The sequence below is a fragment of the Delphinus delphis genome, chromosome 18, assembly GCF_949987515.2.
Source record: "Delphinus delphis chromosome 18, mDelDel1.2, whole genome shotgun sequence".
NCBI classification, from domain to species: Eukaryota; Metazoa; Chordata; class Mammalia; order Artiodactyla; family Delphinidae; genus Delphinus; species Delphinus delphis.
The window spans coordinates 17467557-17495194 of NC_082700.1; the positions used below are offsets into that span (position 1 = coordinate 17467557).

A 27638-nucleotide genomic window follows, 5' to 3' on the forward strand; every position below is an offset into this window, starting at 1 on the left:
ATTGGAATAATCCAGTAAAGAGAGAGAAACTGAGGATGCAGGAAATGGAGGGGGTAATCACAGGAGCACAATCCTTGACTATACAAGATGGGATCCAGGGTACAAGTAGAGGGGCTTGCCTTAGATAAGAGCAGGGAGAGTTGACCCTTTATAAAGGAAGAGTACAGATGAAGTCAGGTTGATAGGTATAACGTGGGAAAAAGGAGTTTCTCTTGTGATAGCTTCTATTTATCAATAAAATGTTCGAAGTGAGGAGCAGGGAAATGTGGGAGATTTAGGAGAGAGGAGACAAGGCATAATCATCTTGATGAATTGACTAGGGAATGTGCTGGGATTTCCAGTCTTTTCTTTTGGTGAGAATTTGATTTCCAGCCATGCTTATTTCATTTCTTGCTGATCCAAACTTATTTATTTATTTATTTTGAAATAATAGTATTATTTTGGCCTTCATTGGCTTAGGTTGCAGACTTTTCTTTTTTCTCGCTGCTTCTGGTAATTTTTTTATAAATTTATTTATTTATTTATTTTTGGCTGCCTTGGGTCTTTGTTGCTGTGCGCGGGCTTTCTCTCGTTACTGCGAGCGGAGGCTACTCTTTGTTGCGGTGCGCAAACTTCTCATTGCGGTGGCTTCTCTTGTTGCGGAGCACGGGCTCTAGGCGCCCGGGCCTCAGTAGTGTGGCACTCAGGCTCAGGCTCAGCAGCTGTGGCTCGCGGGCTCCAGAGCACAGGCTCAGTAGTTCCGCAGGCTTAGTTGTTCCGCAGAGCGTGGGATCTTCCCGGACCAGGGCTGAAACCTGTGTCCCCTGCATTGGCAGGCAGATTCCTAACCACTGCGCCACCGGGGAAGTCCCTGGTAAGGTTTTTAAAGGAGTTTTTACTGTTCTTTTTTTCGCGCAAACTATTTTGTAAAGTATTTGGGCAGGAAAATTTTGTGATCAGCCTTCACTCCCCATCTTTATCTGAAAGTGTAGAATAATGTTTTTAAATAGACTGCACTTCATATTTTTTCAACTCAACCTCTATATATGACAGATAATGTCATAGTAATATTATATATTGTATTATTATAACAGCCACCATTTACTGAATGCCTAGGTGCCATGTACTATGCTGGCTACTTTACATACATGATTTCTAAAACATAACAACCTTACAAGGTAAGTATTGTTGCCAGTTATTTCCACAAGAAATCTTTTTTTACTGGTGGTTTACAGATCACAGAATCTTACTTGAAGCTCATAGCTGGCCAACATAAACAAGGTAAGAATCAATTTTTCTCCCTTTTGTGTCTGTAAAAAATTAGCACTTAAGACACTGTTCTTTTTGAAATACAAAATAATAGTTTGCAAAAGTGCACCACACAAACTAAGGGAGATTTTTATGGACAACTTTTTAACATAGGACTATATCATTAATCTCTTGGTGGGAGAGTTGCTAACTGACAGATTCAAGGAACTTGGTAAATTAATTGAGTATCCCTTCTCTAACCATCTCATCATCAACGAACATACTAAGAGCCTGCTATGTCGAAATAATTAATAAATTATATTAAACCACTATAATTTTACAAGTTATAGGATATGTACCAGTGTTTGTTTTGGAAACTCCATTGTTTGGATTTAAATCAATATCAAACTTTTCTTTTGGGCAACAATATTTATACTCGTGATGATACTGAAAACACATCATTGGGACATAAACACATATCTACGCCAAGTAATAGGTTTCTTTTTCTGATTATAAAAGTAGTACATGTAAGTGAAGAAAAATTTGAAAATATGTTTAAATAAAGTAAAGAAAAAATACTTTTTAAAGAGACAGCAAGAAAAAAACAACCAATAATTCCTTTATTTAGAGGTAACTGACTATTGGTTGACATATTTCCATGCAGTTTTTTAAGCTTATGAAGTTTAAACTGTTTGCTTGAGCACACTGTCTGTTTTTCATAACAATTTATCAGAAATGTTTCCTCAAATTATTTAAAACTCTTTAAAAACATTTTCAGTGGCTGCATTAATGATCCTTGCGTGGAGTAGTGTTTCCTTAAGTGGTCATTTAAGCTATTTTCCTTACTTTCTTATAAATAATGTTGCTATGAACTTTTTATGCATAAATCTATTTTAGCATTTCAGATTATTTGCTAAATTAGGATGAATTCCTAGAAATAGACTACAAGGCCAACATTTTTAAGCTTCTTCATCTGGTAAAAATTTTGCTGTTAAAAAAATATATATCTCTTTTAATTCTCTACATATATTTATATTGAAAATAAACCTAAGGAGAAAAAGGTATGAGGCCTACCTTTTAAAATTGAGATTAATGTTTAAATGTAGGCTCAGTGTTTTTGTTTTGCTTTGTTTTTATTTTAATATCTTACCTTCAAGGAAAAATCCACTCTTCAAAATATTAGTTACTTCTTTTTATCAGGTTTGAAACTTACATTTAATTTGAGATAGAAGTTTAAATGTATACTTATTTCAGCCTAATATTTCTATTTTTCAAGGTTTACCATCTCTTTTTTCCTATTTCCAAATTTGCTCACCCAACAGTGTTGCCTCCTGACTCATCATCAGTTTAATTTCACATGCACACCACTAATTCATGGTGGTGAATTACACATTCATCTGTGGATAAAAACCTAAATAAAATTACAGATCAAGGTCATTCCCAAATTTAGCAAATTTGGCACAAGAGTTTAAGAGTACCAAAATTAATATTATAGAACAGTTCAATTGTGCTAGACTGAACTTCAGAGCATATGAAGAACAGAGCACGTTCACCCAATTCTAAAATTAATTTAGAATGGTGATGGAATCACAAAACTTGGGAAAACCTCCAGAAGAAATAGAGCCAAAGCAAATAAGATTACTGCTTTGTAGTAGTTATGATTTAATAATTCACTCACCAGTACTTACTGAACATCTTTTATGTGTCAAACACTTGCTAGAAGGGAGTTGGAGTAAGCAAAAAGATATAGGCCTGCCCTCCTGGAAGATACATTCTAGTGGAAGAGACAGACAAAAGTAAATGAACAAATAAGTAAAAGTCATAAGTTGTAATCTAGTCACTTTTATTACTTAGTGTTATTTATGTGAGACAAAGAAGTGATCTGAGTTCTCCCCCAAGAATTTTTAAAGCAGTACTGAGTAAGAAAAAAGTTAAAGATTTAGAATTATTAGTAAATAGATGATCTCCACAGATATTTTATGACTCTGATCATCACCATTCCATTACCATTGTGCCCTGTACCCACCCTCTCCAAAAGTACTCTCTCTAATCTGGTCTGACCCAACCTCAGATGAAGCATGTTACAGTAGAAGGTAAAATGTGCCAGATTTGGGGATCAAGGAAACCCAGGTTTTGGCAAGTAGCAATGGTGATATCGAGACCTTAAGTGAGACATTTAATTTTCCAGTGTCAGTTTCCTTTGCAAAACGATGAATTTTGACTAAATGATCTCTGAAATCCCTTCAAGCTTTAAAATTCACTGTCTGTGCATCTCTCCTTAAAACCTTTCTTCCATTATGCTCTTATTTATACAGGGGGTGGGGAGAAAATGGCATGAGGAAGGCTACAGACGTTGGAAAGAATAAGATTGATTCCTGTTTTTTTTGTCTTGTTTTGTTTTGTTTTTGCGGTACGCGGGCCTCTCACTGTTGTGGCCTCTCCCATTGCGGAGCACAGGCTCCGGGCACGCAGGCTCAGCGGCCATGGCTCACAGGCCCAGCCGCTCCGCGGCATGTGGGATCTTCCCGGACCGAGGCATGAACCCGCGTCCCCTGCATCGGCAGGCGGACTCTCAACCACTGCGCCACCAGGGAAGCCCAAGTATATTATTTTAATAAATGTCAAATTCTGCATTGGTTTGATAGTTCACCAACTGAGTAAAGAAATCAGAGAGGTGACATAGTGCTTTATAACTACTCTAAAAACTATCCTGAGTGAGTTAAAAATCTTTTCAATTTAATAGTTTTTGTTTGGGAGAAAAGTAGAACCTCTGTTGTGCCTCTTTGTGAACTGGTGCAAGTTAAACATCTTTTTTATAGCTTCAAGTTACTTTTAAGCACCTATACAGTATCAATTTGGAATCTAAAGGAACATTCACATTAACAATTATTTCTACGAATAGCTATGGACTTTGTAGTCATAGATAGTAGAATTTTAGTGAAGGGATCTTTGGGGTCATATAATGCAGCTCTCATTTTGTAGAAAAGGAAAATGAAGCCCAGAAAAGTTTTTATGACTCACAGCAGTAAGCTTGGCGGGCAGAGGGGAAGGGCGCTGCTAACACTCTCTGTTGGCCTAATGCATGCCAGAGGGTAATCGGTTATAAGAAGAGTCTGTAGCTAACACAGTTGAACAAATCTAACAAAGAGGTCTGATGTGGTTCATAAGTATACATTTTCCCCTTAAGATTCTTGTTGGATGATCCATTCCACCTTAATTTATTACCACAAACACAAAAGGAAAGTGCCTTTACACAAATGGATGCTCCTACAAAATAAAACCCAAGAGAGAAGTTGGAGTCGGTTTGGCAGAGCTACAATGTTACACAACCTCTGGGGGGAACATTTATATATATCCATATGTATACATACCTGTAGCCTCTTAATTGTGCTTCAGGAAATGTCATTTACATACATTACAATGTAAATGTTGCCCACTGGAGTTGTACATCAGAGGACACTGCAAATATAAGTTTTGTACATTGAATTAATTACGGTAAGCTAATTGTCATTAACAGATCAACCCCAAAATGTATAATGGCTCAAGTTTGTTTCTTGCTAAAATAAAAAGTACTTCAGTACTTAGTTTTCAAGGTCTTTCTGTACCTAAGCTTTCAGTACCAAAGTTCCAAGATCTCCCTGGGGGGTCTTTTCTCTTTCAGCCCGTAGGAAGGGGAGTTTTTAGGGGCGGAGACTCAAAGTAGTACATATAACTTTCATTTTCATTCCATTGGCTGTAACTTAAGTCATATGTCCACAGCTACTTAAGTCACATGTCCACAGCTAACTGCAGGGGAGGCTGGGAATAAGCTTATCTGTATGGTCAAGAAGTGAGAACATGGATTTTGATGTCTAGCTAGCAGCCACTGCTCACTTGGGTGCTCTCTCTCCACACACACACACACACACACACACACACACACACACACACACACATTCCGAAGTGATCACCAAAATTAAATTAACTCATACAATTATGCTTCAAATAGAATAAATTAGTAGTGGAAGAAAGGACCTTTCATTTAAGAATTGTATTCACTTCTACCCTTTCCCTCCTTCAGCCAGAACTAATTGTTAATTAATGCATAACAACAGTCAACTGAAATCTCAAAATGAGGGGAAAGAAGCAAATGTTTGCAACAGTTACCTTTATAGATATATAGATATAGATAGATATAGATTAGAAGGGCGTTGGCTTGGTTTCCCTATCCCATCAACTAGTCAAATTCAGAACTAAGACTCTTGACTGGGCTGAGTCTTTAAAGCTTTTAAAGGCACAAGGCCATCAAGTTCCCTTTTAATTACACTATTAGTAAATGATGTTTGAAAAATATTCAACTTTTTACACAACAAAGATAACAATTCCACAAACAGTAAATTTAGTGGGGGGGGGGGTTTCCTTTGAGTAAGTTGCCATTTTAATCCTCAAAAGTGTTCCCAATTACTCAGTTTTTAATAGAAGCACTGCATGGCTGCACTTTTGAAATCATAAACAGGAAGTGTGGTATATAAATGTCAGTAAAACTAAAACTGAATTCTGTGGTTTGATGTTTTTCTTCCCCTCATATTTTCATGTTAATGTCTGATTTTGTATGTACTTAGAATGACTACCTGAAGGCAAACAGTAATTCATTACCTGATCAGTTTTCTCTGGCAACCTAACAATTTTGGGGCATGGGGGAAATACATGGAATAACCTAAATGTTGTACATTTTCATGGAGGAAGGAATGGAAATGACCTAGAAACTGCTGTTGATTTGGCATTGTTAGAAATTGCTTTCATGTATAGGGTGCACTTTATTGTTGCCAGAAGACAGTGTAGATGGAGAAAGAGGCCAGAGAATGAATGACTCTTAATTTAACTATTGAAAACTATTATAGAAACTATTATAGAAAACACTCTTACACTTTGTACAGTCTTATTCTGAACCTCAGTAATACCTTGAATGTGTTCCTCTGCACTAAATTCCTTTGTGAGACAACTAAGGAGTAGCTTAAGTACTGCAAAAATCCAGGATATTATCTCTGGTTCTTCTCTATGAAGAAGCTATGGTTCTTTCTATAGTTAATATTTTCTATATAACATTATTTCAGTGTCTCTGCTACATGGACTTTTCTATGGAAATTCCAAGGAAAGATTAAAATTGACCAGTCCAGACTTGTATATTACATTAAATATTTCTGGAGAAATGTTACCAACATACAAATGCTTCTGGAACTCTAAAATGTTTTTCTTTAGGAAACGGTTTCTTAATTTGTTCTTAAACTGAACACTGAAGGAATGAATTTGCTCAAAGTCACACAATATATGAGTGAAATACAAAAAAACAGAACCTATGTATCTAAACTCCCTTTCAAGGCAGATCACACTGATCCAGAGAATATGTTTCAAAAGGAGGTAGGTAGCCTGCCCATCTATTGGGGGTCTATCTTTCTGCAGCACATGAGGCATTGTTGAACAGCACATACAGTATTTAACACTTGAGGCATTATCTTTTAGTTGAAAATACAACATATATAGAAAAGATATAGGAATATGTGAAAAGTAACATAATAAGAGTATATTAATCAAGTACAAACTACAAATAATTGCTAAGGGGATGTGCAAAATGAAGTGATTTAAAACTAGATTGATATGGACAGAAGGTTAGTGGAATCGGAAAATCTCATGTGGATTTTTTGAAAGTGGCAATGGGTTTGGATTGCCAGAGAGAAAAGATAACCATTCATTCATTCATCAAATATTTACTGAGTGCTTCCTATGTGCTATGTGCTAGGCACTGTTCGAGGCACTAGAGATGCAACAATATACAGAACTACTGCAGAGCAGGAATAGGCAGGTCATCTCACAGACACGATAAGAACAGAGAACACAAATATGGGAGTAGAGAGAAATGAAATACTAGGTCTTAAATACTAGGATGTTTCTAAATGGGAGAAAGATGTTTGGTATGACTTGAACTCCTTTTGTCATCACTGTCAGAACAGACTGCTTTCCCTTCTCAGTTGGTCAGCTCTCTTAGCCTCCTAGATAACTTTATAATGACCAGGATAACACAAGCCAAATAAATACTGCACATATAAAGATTCCCAGCTGAGGTGTATGGAGAGCAAAAAGGGAAAGAATGGCTAGCAGAAGTTGAATTTTATGGCTCCTTTTATCTTTCCAATGGTTTCTATCGTATATTATCAGTCTCTTGCCAGCCACGTCTCCCATGTGGTATTTGTCAAAGTCGTGATTCAATACCTGAAGGTTCTGGTCTCCTCCATTCCTTTCAAGTAGAATCACTGAAAGGAAGGGAGATTCCAGTTAAATTCCTTTTTTCTACTTAATCAGGTTTTCCGTATTCACCGAGCAATACTTCTCTACAGAGTGTTTGATGGAAAGTATTTTATGTTTTGTGTAGACTAGTGGGGAAAGGGATAAGATAGGATGGGGGCTAGGGAGAATACCAAGAGGCTGCAATATAATTCTATACACTACAATACAAGAGGCTACAATACAAACTTGACATTTAAGAGCTTGGATTAAATGGGCAATTTTAAAAATGAAAAGGGATATATCAAGTACCACTGTAGAGAAGTAGCTATAAGAAGTAACAAGTTTAGCAGCTGTTTACCTATGGGAGGGAAAGAAGGAAATGAACCTAAGATTTTAAGTTTGAAGGTCCCAAAATTTGTGTTGTCACCAATAATAGCCACGAAATTTGGAAAAAATAGCTTGAAGGAAAAAAATGAACTTAATGTCAGATCTAAGTGGGATATCACTAGAAGACAGAGGACTCAAGCTTTCTCAATAAGCTACTGATGACATATGAAAGTCATCATTATATAGAAATAGATTGAAACCCTATGGGCTAAAAAGGGAATGCAGTAAACAACATCAAATGGCTGCATATGAACTTTGATTGTAAGATGAGGAAAGCAATTTCAAACCAATTTCAAAAGAGGTAATCTAGCTTTGGAACTCTTTACTTCAGGTCAGACAAAGCTGTCCTTTATTAAACATTATCTCTTCATGTTAGCTGACCCCTTAGTGGGTGAGGATAACAAGCTGAATGAATAAAATTAAAAGACTTTGTTTCTCTGGATTGTCTCACTCAATGTTCTGAATTTTTAATTGAATGTCCTCCTAGCCAGCTTAAACAAATTATGTGCCTTAAGATAAAACACATAAAATAAATACCTAAAACTTTTCTTTGACTATGGTACTCCCATATAAAGGCTATGGCACTGCCGTATAAAGGCTATGGCTTCAAAAAGTATAAAAGGTACATTAATGCAAGTCATCCAAACTATTTAGCCCTTAAATGTGGGGCTTGTTTTAATGTAAAACTGTCAGACCAACATAAATTTTCATCCCCAAAGCAAATCTTGGCTATGGAACTAAATAAAAAAGCACTTTTAAAGAAGGTTCAATTTTAGAATGTGCTACCCTACATGTTTCTTTAAATAGCAAAGGATCAAGTTTGACCCTCCCTGAACTAAGGGTTTTTGTGATACGATTTCTGTAAACAGAAGATTATATCATAAAATATATTCAGCATCTTACCATTATCTAATCCAATATGGCTTTGGATTCCTACATTTATGTAGAAGTATCTTCATAGTAGCTAGCAATGGAACATTTATTTAGTACATGCTATATGTCGGACACTATTAAGTGCTCAAATATTTATTATTTCATTTAATATTCACAACAGCTTCTTGAGGTATTATTAACCCATTTCACAGATGGGCAAAACCGAGGCCCAAGTGAAGTTATATCTTCAAGATAATGTAGACAGTAAGTGGGCAGAGCTAGGATTTAAGTCCAGATCTGTCTGATTCCAATGCTACTTTTTTTTTTAACATCTTTATTGGAGTATAATTGCTTTATAATGGTGTGTTAGTTTATGCTTTATAACAAAGTGAATCAGCTATACATATACATATACCCCCGTATCTCCTCCCTCTTGCATCTCCCTCCCACCCTCCCTATCCCATCCCTCTGCGTGGTCACCAATGCTACCTTTCTTAAGTCCTACTTTGCCTCCAAAAGTTACCTAAAAGCAATAAATAAGTAAACAAAAAAATAAATAAAACTTAATTGTTTTGGCTATTCTAGATCTTTTGCATTTCTATACAAATTTTAGAATCAGCTTCTCAGATTTTTTTTTTTTTAAGCCTACTGGAATTTTTATTTGGACTGTACTGAACCTTTAGATCAATTTGGGGAGAACTGACATCTTAACAATATGAACCCATGAGCCAGGTAAATCTCTCCAATTATTTAAGTCATCTTTAATTCCTCTCAGTGTTATTTGTAGTTTTCAGTGTACAGGTCTTTCATGCCTTTTTCAGATTTATTCCTAAGAACTTCGTATTTTTTATGCTATTGTAAATGTTCTGTATTTTTTGCACTTCCATTTTTAATATTTGGTGCTAGAATGTAGAAATATAAATGACTGTTATATATTGATCTTCTATCCTACAATCTTGCTAAACTCACTTATTCTGGCAGCTTTTTGTCAATTCCACCAAGTGGAATAGGTGGACGATTATGTCAGTTTTATTTTCTCTTTTCCAATCTGAAATTGTTTTATTCCTTTTCTTTCCTGATTGTACGGGTCAGAACCTCCAATACTGAATAAAAGTGATAAGAGCAGAAATCCTTATATTGTTCCTGATCTTAGAAGGCATGCAGTCTTTCATCAGTAGGTATGAGGTTATCTGTAGGTTTTGTGTAGATACCCTTTATCTGGTTGAAGAAGTATCCTTGCATTCCTAGTTTGTTGAGAGTTTTTAATATCAGAAATGAAAATTGGGTTTTGTCAAATTTTCTTCTACATCTATTAAGATGATCAATTTTTCTTTTTTAGTTTAATATGGTGAATTATACTTATTGATTTTTGAATGTTAAAACCAATCCTGTATTCTTGGGATAAACCCCACTCAATAATACTATCCTTCTTATATATGGTTGGATTTTGGTAAAATTTTGTTTAGAATTTTTACACTTATGTTTATGAGGGGGATTGGCCTGAGTTTTCTTGTTATGTCTTTGTGTGGTTTGGGTATCAGGGTAAGGCTGTCCTCAAAGAAGAAGTTGGGAAGTATTCCCTCCTCTTCACGTTTCTGGAAGAGTGTAACTCGTATTTTTTTTTTTCCTAAATGTTTGGAAGGATTTGTCAGTGAAGCCCTATGGACCAGAAGTTTTCTTTGTGGGAATATTTTAAACTAATAATTCAACAGACAAATGACCATTCAGGTTATCTATTTCTTCTTGAATGAGCTTTGGTAGTTTATGTCTTTCAAGGACTTTGGCCATTTCATCTAAGTTGTTGACTTTTTTTTTTTTGCCTAAAGTTGTTCATAATATCCCCTTATTATCCTTTATTTGTAGAATTTATAATGATGTCACCTCCTCTCATTCCTGATTACTTGTCTTCCTGATATGTGTCTTTTTTTTTTTTTTTCCTGACTAGTCTGGCTAAAAGTTTATCAACTTTACTCACCTCAAGGAACCAGGCTTTGATTCCACAGATATTCTCAATTGATTTTTGTTTTCCATTTCATTGATTTCTACTTTGATCTTTATTATTTCATGATTTATTTTTTGCTTCTTTGTGTTTAACTTGCTCTTTTTTTCTAGTATCTTAACATCAAGTTGAGGTCATTGATTTGAGATATTTTTTGTATTTTCTAATATAGGCATTTCATTTATTCAAAATTTGATATGTTATATTTTTATTTCCTTCAGTTCAAAATACTTTCTAATTTCACTTTTGAGTCCTTCTTTAATCAATGGATTATATAAAAGCATGTTATTTTGTTTCAAAATATTTGGGGATTTTCCAGTTAGCTTTCTGTTACTGATTTCTTATTTAATTCCTTTGTGGTCAGGTCATACTTCAGCATGACTTGAATCCTTTAAAATATACTGAGACACGTTTTATGACCTAAAACAAAGGTCAGCAAACTTTTTCTGTAGAGGGTCAGATAGTAAATACTTTAAGATTTGTGGGTCACATACAATCTCAATATTGTTTTTTAGAAATCTTTCAAAATGTGAAAACCATTCTTAGTTCATAGGCCAATACAAAACCAGGCTAGATTTGGCCCCAGGGCAATAGTTTGCTGACCCCTGGCCTAAAATATGCTCACTCTGGGTAAATGTTTCATGTTAAAGAGAATATGTATTCTACTACTGTAAGTGGAATGTTCTAGGCAAGTCAATTAGGTAATATTGGTGGGTAGTATTGTTTAAGTTTACTATATCCTTGCTAGGTTTCAACTTGTTCTAGCAATTATTTGAAAGAGGGGTACTGAAATCTCTGACTATAATTGTAGATTCTTCTGTTTCTCTTGCAGTTCTATCATTTTTTGCTTCACATATTTTGAACCTACTGTTATTTGGGGCATAAACATTTAGGACTGTTATGTACTCCTGATTAACTGGCCCCTTTATTATCTGAAATGACCTTCATTATCTCTGGTAATATTCTTCACTTTGAAATCTTACTTTGTTTCTAGATGTCAATCTAGCCACACCAGTTTTCTTTTGACTAGGGTGAGCAACAGCATGGTATATCTTTTTCCATCCTTTCATTCTTAATGTTTTTGCATTTTCATATGTAAAGTGTGTTGGGTCTTTCTATCAATCTGATAAGTTCTGCCTTTTAATAAGGATTTTTAGATCATTTCCATTTAGTGTGATTCTTGATATGATTAGATTTAAGTCTATCATCTTACTGTTTTCTATTTGTTCCTTTTGTCCTATGTTCCATTTGTTTATTGTTCCTTTCTTCCTTTTTCTGCCTTTTTTCAGATTGAATTTTTATGGTTTCATTTTTTCTCATTTGTTGGCTTGTTACCTAATAATGTTTTATTATTCTACTGGTTGCTTGAGGGTTTATAGTCTACATATATAACTTATCACAGCCTACTTTCAAGTGATATTATATCACTTCACATATAGCAAATATCATATTTCTATTTTTCCCCTCCTGCCCTTTATGCTATTGTTATCATATATTTTACTTATGCATGCTGTAATCCCCATTATACATTGTTATTATTTTTGTTTGAACAGTCGATTTTCTTTTTTTAATATTTATTTATTTATTTATTTTTACGGCTGTGTCGGGCTTTAGTTGCAGCCCGCGGGCTCTTTGTTGCTGCATGCGGGCTTCTCTCTAGTTATGGCACTCAGGCTCAGTAGTTGTGGTGTGTGGGCTCTGTAGTTTGCAGCACGTGGGCTCTCCAGTTGAAGCGCACAAGCTCAGTGGTTGTGGCACGCTAACATTTATACTAACCGTGGTATAAATGGTATACCACGTGGCGTGGTATTTATACTAACCATAGGACTATTACGGTATATAATGCACATTCATGTTAAATTTAAGATAAAATGTGAAACTAAAGAAAATTCTATCTTGGGACCAAGTTTCTAGGGCTATTATTCACTCTTCTCTGCTATTGACCAAACCACACATTTGTGAAAAAGTCTTGAGGAGCAGTGACTTTGATGACTCTTCACAATTTTGTTTTGGCTGCATCGGGTCCTAGTTGCTGCACACGGGATCTCCGTTGTGGCTCACAGCCTTCTCTCTAGTTGTGGCATGCAGGTTTCCTCTCTCTAGTTGTGGTGCGCAGGCTCCAGAGCATGCGGGTTCTCTAGTTGAGGCGCTCAGGATCAGCAGTTGTGGCGCACAGGCTTAGTTGTCCAGCAGCATGTGGGATCTTAGTTCCCTGACCAGGGATCGAACCCACGTCCCTTGCACTGGAAGGCGGATTCTTTACCACTGGACCACCATGGAAGTCCCTATTCACGATTTTTTAAAATCTCTCCTAAAATTGGATGCTGTCAATAAATGTAGGTTATTCATAGAGGTTTTTATTTAATTTGAATATGTATTTCTGAACTGACCACTATATCCTGTTATTCAGCTCATGAATCATTTCTTATTTTAATCATGAAAAGTTTACTTGATTCCAAGTTTTTAAAACACCCATCATTATTCCTGTGAAGAAGAACTTTTACTTACCAGTTCTCACTTTCATCACTGTCAGTGTGCCTGCATCAGTCAGAACCTGCAACACTGTCCAATTTTCTGATTCCAATCCAGGATAGAATAAGAATGCATATAAACAAGCCTGTTAGAAGTAGACCTAAAATAAAGATAAATAGGCTCATTATGAAGACCCTACCGGAAAATCCATTTCTAAGACTGAATCCTAAGGAAATAAATAAGGCAAAAATTTAACGATTATTGATACATTGTTCCTTTTACCAGTAGAGAAAAACTGGTAGGCATCAATATAAATACTCCCAAATAAGAAACTGCTATGGTACATCCTTATATTCTATAGTAGAATACTTATTCAGTCATTAAAGTACATTATACTTGAATATTTACTGCTAGGAAATATATATGAACAAAAAACAGTTGTGAAAATTTAATAACGGGGGTTAATAGTGGTTATTTCTGGGTGTGGGATTATTCACCTTTTTCTACCTCTTGCCCATTTGTATCTTCTTTAATACCAATTTCTTATAATAGAAAAACACAAAGTTTTCAGAAATACTTATTCAACATGAATAAATACTATTCAAAATGATAAAGTCATCATTTGTTTATTCATTAATTCAACAAATATTTGCAGCATTAAATAAGACCTAGTCCTTGCCCTCATGACTCTTCATTTGTGGGCATGATTAACAGTCTTGGAAATTTTATAGTCCTTGTTCCTCTCTTTCATTGTCATTACTTAATTGCCCAGTCACTCCTTCCCTTACTCATCGAGGACTTTGGCACTTGGCTGCCAGTATCCACCTCCCCTGCATTTTCTGCTATTGTGCGCCATTTCCATGTCCATACAGACAACCCATCCAACAACCTTGAACTCTGACTCCACCATCTTATAACCACTTCATTCAGCCTTCCAGACCCAGAGCCACACACCAAGAAATTACTCCATGGCCTTAGACTTCAATATCTTGATCTCTGACCACAACCGCTTACCACTCCAGCTTTTTTCACTCCATTTACTCACTTAAGACCTGCTTTCTTACCTTATTTTAACCTCTATTCCAAGCATTACTTCCCTAGTGCAAAATCTCATTATTTCCCTCCATGGCTATAAAAACACACAAAAATACTTCCATTTATTTAAAAAATAAAATGAAATTAAAACACCTTTTATAACATTCCCTTAGTATTTAAATTAAGAAACAACAACCATGATACCTTATTAGCAAACCATGAAGTTTTATACAGAAACATATATAGCTTGCACTACTTCCAGAGATTAGAAGACTTGTTAATACTCCTATACATAAAGGTGTTTAGCATATAGCAGTTATTGCTTAACTATCTGTTCATTTTTGAATAAAGTAAATATGGCATATTTGAAGATACCCATAATAATCATTAAGCTGCATTTTAAACAGTTCAATAAATAATAGGACTCTTATTTTATAATTAGGGAGGAAATGTTCAAAAGCAAGTCCACAGGTTCAGTTTTAAGGGCAAATAAAAGTTATATACAAAGTATCTTTACATCAAGTAATTTAGAAGAAGTTTGAACTTTATCATAATTAACAACTATATGTACTAACATTTTTTACATCGAAAGGATTCAACTTTAGGAATTTCAATTTTATGATAGGAAAGGAAATTGGGTATAAGTACAGGTAGATGGAAGGACCATTAGATTTAGCTACATGCTATAAGAATTTCTTATCAGGAAAAGGTTTCATATCTACTATACTGTATTAGTGGTTTTACAGTTTATTAGAAATATTGCAGTTCAGTCACATCAGCTTTGGGTTGTTTTGCCAATGGCATAAACATCTAATTGTAAAAACCGCATGTTTATAAAAATACATCCTCCAAAGGAGAAAAATGTTCTTTGGTTAAGTATGTGTGATACTTCTCTACATGGAACATTGAAATGAATTTAATCTTCTGTTCACTTCAAACATTATTTTTCTTTAAAGAGTTTCTTTAAAATCAGGTATATGGTCTGTATATACCATCCTGAGTTCACTGGGTCAAAAGTTAACAGTATGGGGTCATCAAGTAAATTAAATGTTAACAGCAAAAATTAAAGGAGTTAAATTAAAAACATAGGGCCTAATCCTATGATGAAGAAAAGTAAGGAAAAAGTGTTCCCATAAGAGCTGTAAACTGTTCACCTATTTAAAATAAATTACTTCTTCAGAGCTGCCTTAAAAAGTTAATTTGTTTAAAACACGTAAGCATTTCTTTGCCAAAAGAGAATGTGCTGTATTTTATTCTCCCTATTTCCCTATAGGTTTGTTCTACACGAAGTAATGTTTTTACATATTAAGAATAGAAAATGTAGCATGAGGCTCAACTGTCATAGAGAACAGGTCATACATCCTCAGTCATATCTCCTAGAGACCAGAGAGTCCCAATTTTACTTCTGTTTACTAGAAATGAATAAGAAATAAATGTTAATAGATTCCTGTCCTACTCAACTTCCAGGACAAGGCTAATCCCAAGTCAATAAAGTCTCTGACAAAGCCATGAGTTGTCATTTTAAATGTTTTTTACTCAATGTAAGGTTTATTATTCAATTTTCCTTTGATAAAGGGTCAAGAATAGATCCATGACTATTATTTACCAGTCCTTTTTATTACTTAAATTGCTCCCCAAACACACACATTTTTAATGACCAGACAAAAAGTTAACCAATGCTTGTGTATTTTAGACTATATATGGTATATGATTTACCATTTGGGGTGTCACTTTTTGAAATAGGCTCTGTTAAACTGGAGAACAACCAGAGAAGGAAACCAAGACTGTGAAGGGTTTAAAATCATAGATGTTTGGAGAATGGAGATTCAGTTGTCCTCATGGTTGAAAGTACTAGAAGTCATACTTAAGGGGTTATCACATGTAGGTGGGAATGAGTTTGTTCTCAGCAGCTCCAAGGGGCAGTTACAAATAGGTGTGTTTTAACTTTTAATATTCTACGATTCCAAACCTGAATAGGCTAAATTTCCTTTACTAAGGAAATTTAAATTATTTTAAAACAATGTTTCAAAACACTGTATTTAATATATCATTTAAGGCCAGCATTTTCACACTAACTTTTTAGAAAGTAAATAACAAACAAATGGGTTTATCCCTTTCCAGGTATCCTTATTGGTAATGGGTTGTGAGGTGGGTAGTTCATACTTCTTCACTAAATATTATAATTATTAATTGTAAATGAATGTTAGTTCAGTCCTATAATATTAGTTCCACGAATGTGGAAGCAAAACAATTCTTTATATAGGAGAAAAAAACCCTTATACCTCCATAATCCTAACAGAATCAGAGTTGAAAATATGTACGAATCTGTTATAAATGACTTTCAGAAACTGGGGCTCTAAACCATGCAAAGTAAATTTCCCCAAACAAATATATTTCCTGATCCATGTGTAAATTTTCTCCCCTATAACTAATATGGATATACTCTAAAAAGAAACTACTCTAAGAGTAGTTTCTTTTTTTGCCTTTTGTGATTTTTAAAGGATCATCCAAAAATATTTATGGATAATAAAGTACTTATAAACTGATACGTAATTAATTAAAGCATATAGTTATGAACCATTTAAGTAACTTTTTAAATTATTTTTTAACATCTTTATTGAAGTATATTTGCTTTACATTGTTGTGTTAGTTTCTGCTGTATAACAAAGTAAATCAGCTATACATATACATATATCCCCATATCCCCTCCCTCTTGCGTCTCCCTCCCACCCTCCCTATCCCACCCCTCTAGGTGGTCACAAAGCACCGAGCTGATCTCCCTGTGCTATGCAACTGCTTCCCACTAGCCATCTATTTTACATTTGGTAGTGTATATATGTCCATGCCACTCTCTCACTTCGTCCCAGTTTACCCTTCCCCCTCCCCATGTCCTAAGTCCATTCTCTTACTTCTGAGGAGGATTTTATCATTGCTTTTTTAATGTATCAATTAGCTACAGGGAAAAGAAACTACCAAAGTTACTTCACAGAACAAAGATTCTGTCAATATCTGAAATAAATGACACACTTGCATTTTAAAAAGGGAATGTAAATGGGTGAATATGTGGGAAAAACTCACCACATTACCAACAAATTTCAGTAAATGTTGTACAGGTTTATGATTAGTGCACTAGATACTGTGAACCTAATGAAACAGTTGTTGTCTGTCTTGAGGTCTGACACTTCACAGACCTAAAAAAGACAAAAAGTACTTTGATGTATTTGTTAAACAAAAAAAGTACAGAAAAATACTTAGATTTAGTATTTTACCAATATATACAATATTTTTACCAATACACTAACCTGATTAGAAGCTTAATTTGAAATTATCAGGTAAATATTAAATTTGAAAAATTAAAAACTCATAGTAGAAAATAAATAGCTATGGATATATGACAGAGATTAGAAACATTTTCAAACCAGCCATTGTTAAACCTTATTCTTTTTGCCTTTTATTATAATTCTTCTAGTTTACTAGTTATAATATTCCTGGAGGGGGAAAATCCTAAGCATAGCTATTTATAGCACAATGTTTTAAATATATGATAATAAACAAGTACAGTCTTAAAACAAAATACCTTGTTCATAAGTGATACTCAGTAAACATCAATTTATTTCAGAAAACAGCCTTAACAATCAATCTAGAGCAGTTTTAACTCACAGATTATAAGAATACACAGAACATAATAGAGTAAAACAAGTAATTCTCAAATTTGTTCAGGTGGCAGAGCAATTGGTGATCCTCTCTCTCTTTGCTGAGTTCCATTCATTCCCATTAAATATTAATGCCAGTAACTGTGCTGAAGACACAGAACAAGGACAGACAGATTCCAGGCCTTCATGAAACTCTCAAAACCAGAATTGGGGAATTCCCTGGTGGTCCAGTGGTTAGGACTCAGCACTTTCACTGCCGTGGCGGGGGTGGAGGGTGGGGGTGTTCAATCATTGTTCGGGAAACTAAGATCCCACAAGAGCTACATTCCTTTCTGGAGGATCTAAGAAAGAATCTGTTTTCCTGCCTTTTCCAGCTTCTAGAGGTTGCCCTCCTTCCTTGGCTCATGGCCCCCTTCTATCTTCAAAGCCAGCAATAGCTGGTTGAGTCTTTCTCACATCTCACCACCCTGACACTGACTATTCTGCTTCCCTCTTCCACATTTAGAAAAATTGTGGAATTATATTGAGCCTACTCAGATAATTCAGGAAAATCTATTTTTAGGTCATCTGAGTAGCAAACTTAATTCTATCTACAACCTGAATACTCCCTGCCATGTAACATAACATATTCACAGATTCCAGGGATTAGGATACGGACATCTTTAGGAGAACCACTATTATGCCTATCATAAAAATGAATCATTTTCCTCTACCTTTCTTCAGGAACTCCATCGACCATCATCCATCTCTAAAATTACGTGCAAACAGTTCACATATGCACATGATTCTAGAGAAAGAATCTGTAACTGTCAACAAATTCTCAGTGTTTAAGAATCACTGGACTAGCTCATAGACTATCAATGTTCCTTAGAAAGATAGTTTGGCAGGGTCAACAATGCCAAATTTTAGACTGGCTTTTATCTTTTTAGCTTTGATCAGAAAACCTTGATATGCATTGAAAGTTTTTCCTTGTACTTTTCCTCTGTGTGTTTTAGAAGTAGTTCCAATCATCCTAATTATACCTCTAACATCTTGCACTTACAAACATTTTTCCAGTTGGTATGCATCATTTTGTGATGATGCTAATAGTAAATCCAGTGAATTTTCCACAGTTTACTCAATAATTTTACTACTACTAGACATTGCAACCCAATCCCCCCCCTTTTTTGCTATTTTATTTAATATGCTGCAATGGGCATCTTCCTATATAGATCTTTTTCCATAGTTTGGATTTATTTCACCTAGACTCCTGAAATTGGAATTTCTGGCAGGAAAAACATGACTATTTCTATAATCTTTTTTATTATTGCTAAATTACTTTCCAAAAGGTCTGCTTTAATTTACATTGCCACCAGCCTTTACTCACTCATACCGTCAATGTGAGGAGGTTTTTTAAATGTCTTTCGTGCATTGAAAAGAATATTCAGGGGTCATTTAAATTCTTATCAAAGTTATGAACTAAAAAACTTTAGTTCTTCCTTAACTTTTAAATTCAACTTGAAACTCTGGTTATTAGTCTTTGTAAATTTGTGTGTGTGTGTGTGTGGTACGCGGGCCTCTCACTGTTGTGGCCTGTCCCGTTGCGGAGCACAGGCTCGGATGCGCAGGCTCAGCGGCCATGGCTCACGGGCCCAGCCGCTGCGCAGCATGTGGGATCCTCCCGGACCGGGGCACGAACCCATGTCCCCTGCATCGGCAGGCAGACTTTCAACCACTGCGCCACCAGGGAAGCCCAGTCTTTGTAAATTTTAACAGCAATCACTTTTAAGGATGCTTTTTAAGGTCTCTTAAATATTTAGCATTTAGAATTTTATAACTTCTATAACTTCTGCTTTCCTTAAGTACTTAAAGTTTGATTAATAAATAAAACCTCTCCAAGAACTTATTTGAAAAAGAAAAACAAGAAAAACTTGTATTTGTTTTTCTCCTTTTGCTAACTGTGTATTGGTTAACTCTATTTTTCTTATAGACCTATCTCTTTATATATTGAGGATATTAACCCTTTACCTACTTTATATGTTAAAAATATTTTTTAGTTTGTCATGTGTCTTTACTATTTATAGCAAATTTTTTTTCTGGTGTATACATTTTTTGTGTAGCTACCAATGTTCTCCAAGATTCTGTGTTGAACCTTTTTATCAGTCTACATACCTCCCTCAGTGATCTCATCCAATCCCACAGTTTAAACTACCATCTACAATTGGTCAACTAGTAAATCTACAGACAACATGCAAACCAGACGTTCCCCAAAATTCCAGACTTCCAAATCAAAAATCCAATCCTAATATCCAGTTACATCTACAGAGGATGGAAGTACGTACTTGGCCCAAAGGCATATAAAAATCAACATTTCTGGGCTTCCCTGGTGGCGCAGTGGTTGAGAGTCCGCCTGCAGATGCAGGGGACACGGGATCGTGCCCCGGTCCGGGAAGATCCCACATGCCGCTGAGCGGCTGGGCCCGTGAGCCATGGCCGCTGAGCCTGCGCATCCAGAGCCTGTGCTCCGCAACGGGACAGGCCACAACAGTGAGAGGCCCGCGTACCACAAAAAAAAAAAAAAAAAAAAAAAATTCACATATCATAATCCACCAAACCTGTTCTATTTTCCCTCAGGAAATGGTACCAAGAGACACTCAGTTGCCCACACCAGAAACCTAGGAGTCCTGCTACACGCCTCCTCTCTCTCTTCTCCATGTATTATACAAAGGCTCCTAAGCCTCTTTAGTCTTACCTTCCAACTTTTTCCATCCTAGCTAACTCTGCTCTAGCCTCATGGGCATTGAATTTACTGGTCCTTTCTGCTCAGGACATTAACATACACTCCTCCTTTGCCTAGAGTGGTCTTCCTTCCTAAGTCTCAGTTTAAGTGTCCCGCCTTAGAAAGGCCTTACTTAAATCTTCAGTGTTAGGTCCCCATGGTGTACGCTTTTAGGGCATCCTGTGTTTTCCTGCTGTTGTAATTTGTATGATTATTAACTTAATCCTTGTTTCTCTCAGTAGACTACACCATAAAGGGAGGAACTGTGGCTGTTATGCTCATCCCTATATGCTCAGTACCTTGAACAATACATAACACAGAGTAGGTGCTAAATAGTTACCTGGGAATAGTTACATAGTTAATACTGAGTAAGTAAATCTAATCTTGTTTATATTTCACTTCTAATTCTTTGGTTCAAATACTTTTTTATTTCTTGCCTAGATACTACAATAGCCTCTCCAGGACTTTCTATCACCGCTCTTGCATTTTCTAATCTGTTCTCCAGTACCCTTGTTAAAGTGAATTTCTAAAATATAAATCTGATCGTATTACTCATTGGTTTAAGATTTTTCAATTGCATCAATGTAAAAGTGATATGTAAGGCCCTTCATGGTTTAATCTCTATCCACTTGATCAGGCTAACCTTTCTCAACTCCTCCAAAGCACCTAGGCAACAAATCACACAACTACCTGAATATTCTTGACCATGCCAGGTTCTTTCTGACTCCTCTGTTTCCTTACACTCCAGTGATTCTGCTTAAAATGCTCTCTATGGCCTACTTCTGCTCTCTCTTTTACACTGGTTCCTCGAAGGCTTCGCCAAGGTATCCTTCAAGACGCAGCTCAACCACCACCTCCCTCCTAAAAAGCTTTCCTGAGCCACCTATTCCTTACCTGAGTTAATGTTCTTCCTGTACATTTCAAATTATAATTTTTAAAGAATTTATCTTTCTTCCATTAGACTTTCAGCTCCTTGCTAACAGGGACTACATACTTCTCATCTCTATATATCCAATTCTGATATGGACTTTGGTAAATGTTTGACTAATCTGTGTGCCAGTACATATCAAACATATTCCCACTTCTGAGAAATCGTCTAATAAATAAATGAATAAATAAGAAAGTTAATTAGGAAAATATAAAAATGTTCACTTCAGAATTATTTATAATAACAAAAAATTGAAAACAACCTAGATGTCCACCAATAAAAGAATGGTAGAATCTGCTAAATGATACATAGCAGAGAAATTTAGAATGAGATTGTAAAAATGATATAGTAACTCAGATGCTTCTTACATGTTAAGTGGAAAAAGACAAAGAAAACTATTTCACACTATGACCCTATAAAATTATATGTACAGATATTTACTAAGGGAACATGAAAATTGTATGAGTTGTTAATGTGGATTGTGATTTCATGACTTTATTCAGAACTTTATAAATATTGCTATGATATCTTCTCAATTATAATACAAATAATAATATACATGAGCTTAATTTTATTAACATATATGTACATCTTAGTGTATGCATATTTTAATGTGCATATATATGTATATATTTCCTAGCTCTGTCTCCTGAAAGGTCCAAGAAGCAGCAATGAGCATACCTAACCTTGATATCTAATACCATTCTCCACTAAGAGGAAACAGGGCTCTGGAGAAAAAGCTAACACTAGGGCTAGGGCAGGGTAAGCGCAAGCTAAACTTGGAACATCTTATTATACCAGAAAGCAAGGAAGTACGCCCAAAAAATGATATAAGCATACCACAAAGACAGGACCCAAACTAAAGGTGCTTCCACTAGCTAAATCTGGGACAATTCGAACACTAAAATAATTAAATACAGGCTTAAATATTTAGAGGTGAAAGGTCATGATGTGTGTAACTTACATTCAAATGGTTCAGAAAAAAATGTACAAAATATACACATATAGGGCTTCCCTGGTGGCGCAGTGGTTGAGAGTCTGCCTGCCGATGCAGGCGACACGGGTTTGTGCCCCGGTCTGGGAAGATCCCACATGCCACGGAGCGGCTGGGCCCGTGAGCCGTGGCCGCTGGGCCTGCGCGTCCGGAGCCTGTGCTCCACAACGGGAGAGACCACAACAGTGAGAGGCCCGTGTACCACACACACAAAAATATATATATATATATACACACATATAAATATAGAAAGAATACAGGAAAACAAGGTAAATACAGAAATGGAAAAACATAGGAATTCATAAGTTAATGCAGATAATAAATAGATAAATAGAGGAGAAGAAAGGGCTCTGTTTGAAGTAGAATGCTGTGGGCTGACTGGTAAATGTGAAAGGAGTATTAGATTTGTTGAATCATTTTGCAACCATCATGGTAAAATTATATCAGCAATAATGGATGCTATATTTAAATGGGAACTTTGATGAAGAGCAAGCTTTATCTTCAAATATTTCCCCACAAATTGATTATTTGCCAGGAAGGAAAAGAACAGTAACTATACATTGGAAAATTCGGGCCATATATGGATCAGGTGGTCAAAATTAACATCATCAGTGAGGGACATATGGATATCATGTGCTTCCAGAAGTGGTACCCTGAGAAGGACATAATACCACCTGTGCAGTAGTCCAGTTAAAAATGCAAAACCTCAATTTAATCATGAGGAAACATCAGACAAAAACAAAATAAGGAATGTTCTATCAAAAAGGAGGGTGGAAGGAGAAACTATATTCTTCAAAAATATCAAGGTCATAAAAGATAAAGAAAGGCTGTGGAAATGTTTCAGTAAAAGAAGCTAGAGTCAAGACCCACTAAATGTAGTGCCTGACCCCAGACTGGCTCCTGTACTGGAGGGGGAAATGGTATAAGGACCAACCTACAAAATGCGAATGTGGATGGTAGACTGAAGTATTTTCTCAATGTAAATTTATGAAGTTGACAAGAAATACACACTTAAGTATTTAGGGATCAAGGGCCAGGATGTATGTAACTTAACCTCAAATGGTTCAGAAAAAAAATTGCATATAAAGAAATATATATATATATATATATATATATATATATATATATATATATATATATATTTGGAGAGAGACAGAGACCTTGCAAAAGAGCAAGTAAATGATATGGGTGTTCTCTGAACTATTTTTATTTTTGCAACTTTTTGTAAATTTGAAATTATTTCCAAGTAAAAGAGTTTTTTTTTAAACTAAGTCCACCTCAGAAAAACAAGACCAACAGGAAAATAAAAGCTATTTATGTAGCTTTTACATCTATGCAATTTGCATCTATGCAAATTGTTTTTAAAACATTCACCAGTGTATACTGAGTTACTGTTCAAAATGTTTTTCTTTAAGAGGCTTCATTCTTCCTTAAAAGATGAACAGACCTATAGCTTTCACAGTTTTATCTAAATAAGCTAATATGTTGAAGCCAACATTCCATCAGTGGCAGCTTACTCATCAGAAACAGCAGGAGGGAAAAAAAGCATTGAAATTACAAGACCTCTGCTCTCCACACTACCCATATTTACCATTCATTTGCTGGTGATTGCACTGCAGTTTCCAAGTAAAACCTCAAATTTTAAATTATGACTTCAGTTTTACTCTTATGACAAGTCAAGAAGAGTATGCAGAAAAACAAACTGGGTGGGTGGAAAGGGGTGGGGGTAGGGTGATTAACTCTTCACTGTATTGAAAATGAAAGAAAGTTGACAACTTCTACCCCAGCTGAGTCCCTAAATAACTGAGTTCTTTCTTCACATAAAGTATATCACTGTGTGGAGTATTAAACTTCAAGGAAGGTATTCTTACTAGCTTTTTACCTGTGAATCTGATGATCTGAAGTAAAAGTACTCTTTTTTTTTTCTTTAAAATTCAACTCGGGAATTTGCACCCCCTTGTGGTCAAACATAAAATTCTTCATTTTCAAAACACCATTTTTTTTTCCAGTTGGTTTCAGGCTTAGGAACCAAGTTACCTGATTTTGTTTTCTCCCATATTAGTGAATCAAGAAGCTTTAATGAAGGATTGTTGGTTTATTAAATAGGATCTTAAAACAGGACTTAAATCTTCTAAAAGTGACCTCTACATAAACTTTAGTATGTGGAAAATGGGAGATAATAATTGCACCCACCTCATGAGTTATTATGAGGATGCAAGGAGAAAATGGATATGCATGCTTAGCTGACACATTGTAGGTACTCAATAAATGTTATTATTTATTAATATCATCATCACTTTGGAATTCTCTTGACAGAATAAATCTTAAAAGGGGACTGGATTTAAAACTTTACCAATTCATGATGTTCTAGTACAATCTTGCAAATAAATTCCCCAAATATACCACTTATCCAGACTTCACCTAGCTGATTCTCTCCACAGGTATATTTTTAAATTACAAAGGATATGTATTTATCTCTAGATGATAGAAATTTGGATGGTTTTTACTTTACATTTTAGAGTGGTTTTATTCCCTTTTCCCTTTAACTTTAATAATTAGAAAAAGCAGTAAAACGATTCCATCTTCTTAGGTTACTCTTAACATCTTTATTCATCTGACAGAAATCATTACTCTATTTGGCAAAAATAATTCGTCAGGTTGATTTATCATTTTAAGGGGCTCTTGAACACAAATGCTAATTCCTAACGGCCCTAACTGTAGTTTTTTAAAATACCTCTAAAGAAACCATTTTAAAAGATCAGTGTTAATAACTGACTTACAACAATAGCTAACATTCACTAATATACCAAGCACTGTTCAAATACCTTTAATATATTAGCTCATTTACATCCTTACAACAACCGGTTGAGGTACTAGCATTAATCCTTTTACAAAAGATCAAACTGAGAAAAAGTAACTCATGCAGGGTCACAAAGCTAGTAAATAGCAGAGCTGAGCTCCAACCCAAGCCGTTTGGTTCCAGAGTCTACTCACTTAACCAGTGCACAAACGTACCATAGAGACGTAAGCCCCATACTACTCAATCATGTTACTTCTTGATGATGTCAAATTATTAAAATCCATTTCTCTTCCAACTGTACCACAATAATGCAAACCATGCTAGCCTTCTCCCATTTCCTTACTTCTTAGCACTTCAGGCATTTTCACCTGCGTTGTCTAATTTAACCCTCACAATGATGTATGTCTTTGTACACTCAGTTATGATTCATCACAAGTTGTTTTACAACAAAAAACTAGAAATAAGTGTAGCAATGCCCCAGATTTTAAACTGTTGGATTCTTTAGAAAATTCATTGTAACTTGGGATCAGGAAAAAAAGCAACCAGTTTTAAAATAATCTTAAAATGTAATCATTTAGAATCAATGGCAGTTTGGTTTTTTTTCCATCTTAACTAGCCTGTGGCAGGTAGGATAATTCTCTCAAGCAAATGAATGATTAAAAGAGATTTTTAAAGAAGGTGTTCCAGTATTGACAAATGTATCATCATCTACTGTCTTACCATAGTGTCCAGTTTTTGACGTTGGACAGATCTACCTAGGTCTTGTGCTTCTACTTACTAGTTATAAAACTTAGGGGCAAGTTTCTTAATCTGAGTCTCAGGTATCCTCTTGTGTAAAATAAAGATAATGCCTACTTCATAGGGCTGATGTGGGCAGTAAACATGATCATTCCGTAAAGCGTTTATTTTAGCACCATGGCAGCCCAGAGTACAGTCAATATATGCTATCTAGCTATTATTACTTTACCAGTGCGTGACACAACAGAAACCCGTCTTTGCAAGATTAAGTTACCTTACCAACCGTTTTTTTTAAAAATCACCCTAAGCGATCCCAAAGACTGCCCAATAACCCATTTACCTCTCCAAAATCGAGCAGAATATTTAAGAACAAGAACGCGGTGAGAGAAACTAGATTCAGTGAAAGTGCCTTCATAACAGGGAACCTAGAACCGGGCTCCAGCACACGCGCGCGCACACACACGCACACACACACACGCAGACGCACACAGGTTGGGTCGCACAGCATGGTAGAGAACGGCCCGGGCTCCAGAATCTGACAGATGCGGACTCGTCCACGTGCTTGCTACCTGTGCTACCTTAGGGAAATTACTTACAACGTCTCTGAGCCTTCGTTTCCTGGTCTGCAAACGGAGAATGATAATAGTACCTACCTCATAAAGTTGTTCTGAGGCTTAAGTGCGATAGCTCCGGTAAAGCGTTGACTTAACAGCAAGAGCTGTACACACAGGCGGGGTTGATTCAAGTACACGTGTATCCATACACACGGTCTCAGACACATTCCGTTGGAGTTTAGACACTGGCAATAAGATGTTTTTCTTTTCGCCTAAGCTGCACCCTTATTTGTTTTCCTTGAACAGTAGAATAAATGCCTATCGACTGATACGTCATCTACGGACCCTCGGGCCCACACTCCGCACGGCCCCTCTACCTCTTAGGCTGAGCATAGGAGCTGCACGCACGCGCAAGAAAAGAGAAGGGCTGCGACTGAGTAAGCGAAGGCAGAACGGTGAACACTCGATGATTCTGCGCATGTTCAAGGCGTGGGGGGTTGGGGTAGGAGTTTGCGCATGAGCAGAAGTGTCGGGAAAGCTAGAGTACGGAGGTTAGGAGGCGGTATTGACAGCTGTGGAGGCAGCCCGCGTTCCCGGCATGCCCCGGGGCGGCGGGGTTGGCTCTAACGAATTTGAATGAGGAGCCTCAGCGCTTTCGGCGCCATTTTCGAGTGATGCCTGATCTCATCAATCTAGCGGGAGAGACGGGATAACCTGTCGGAGAGCGTATCGCCACTAGGACTCAGCCGAAAAATTACTAAAAAAATCGCCAAAAATTACTTCGAGCAAAGGGCACTTGGCGGAGCTTCGCCAGGGTTGGCGCAGCCGGTAAGAGCCTGAAGAAGTAGCAGAGCGGGACTCGGGAGGTGGCAGTGGTGGGACCGGCAGGCGGTGGGGGGGGGGTGCAGGGAGTGGGAACTGGGTCCGCCTTCATTTTAATCGCCAAAAATGCGAGGAGG

General features: G+C 36.2%; 2 long non-coding RNA genes across 3 annotated transcripts in view; one reads left to right on the forward strand and one right to left on the reverse strand.

The window, feature by feature from the left end:
* LOC132413880 (uncharacterized) overlaps positions 1-27638 on the forward strand; it is an 85175-nt gene that overhangs the window by 11549 nt on the left and 45988 nt on the right. The gene's annotated exons all lie outside the window — the stretch shown is intronic.
* Positions 562-27523, reverse strand: LOC132413876 (uncharacterized). 2 transcript variants are annotated; one of them, XR_009516843.1, is made up of 5 exons: positions 26779-27523; positions 13256-13379; positions 4599-4686; positions 2906-3001; positions 562-959 (listed from the first exon to the last, which is right to left on the reverse strand). It is a non-coding gene; the product is annotated as an uncharacterized lncRNA (long non-coding RNA). The 2 variants fall into 2 exon arrangements; XR_009516842.1 differs by having other exon boundaries at positions 562-3001.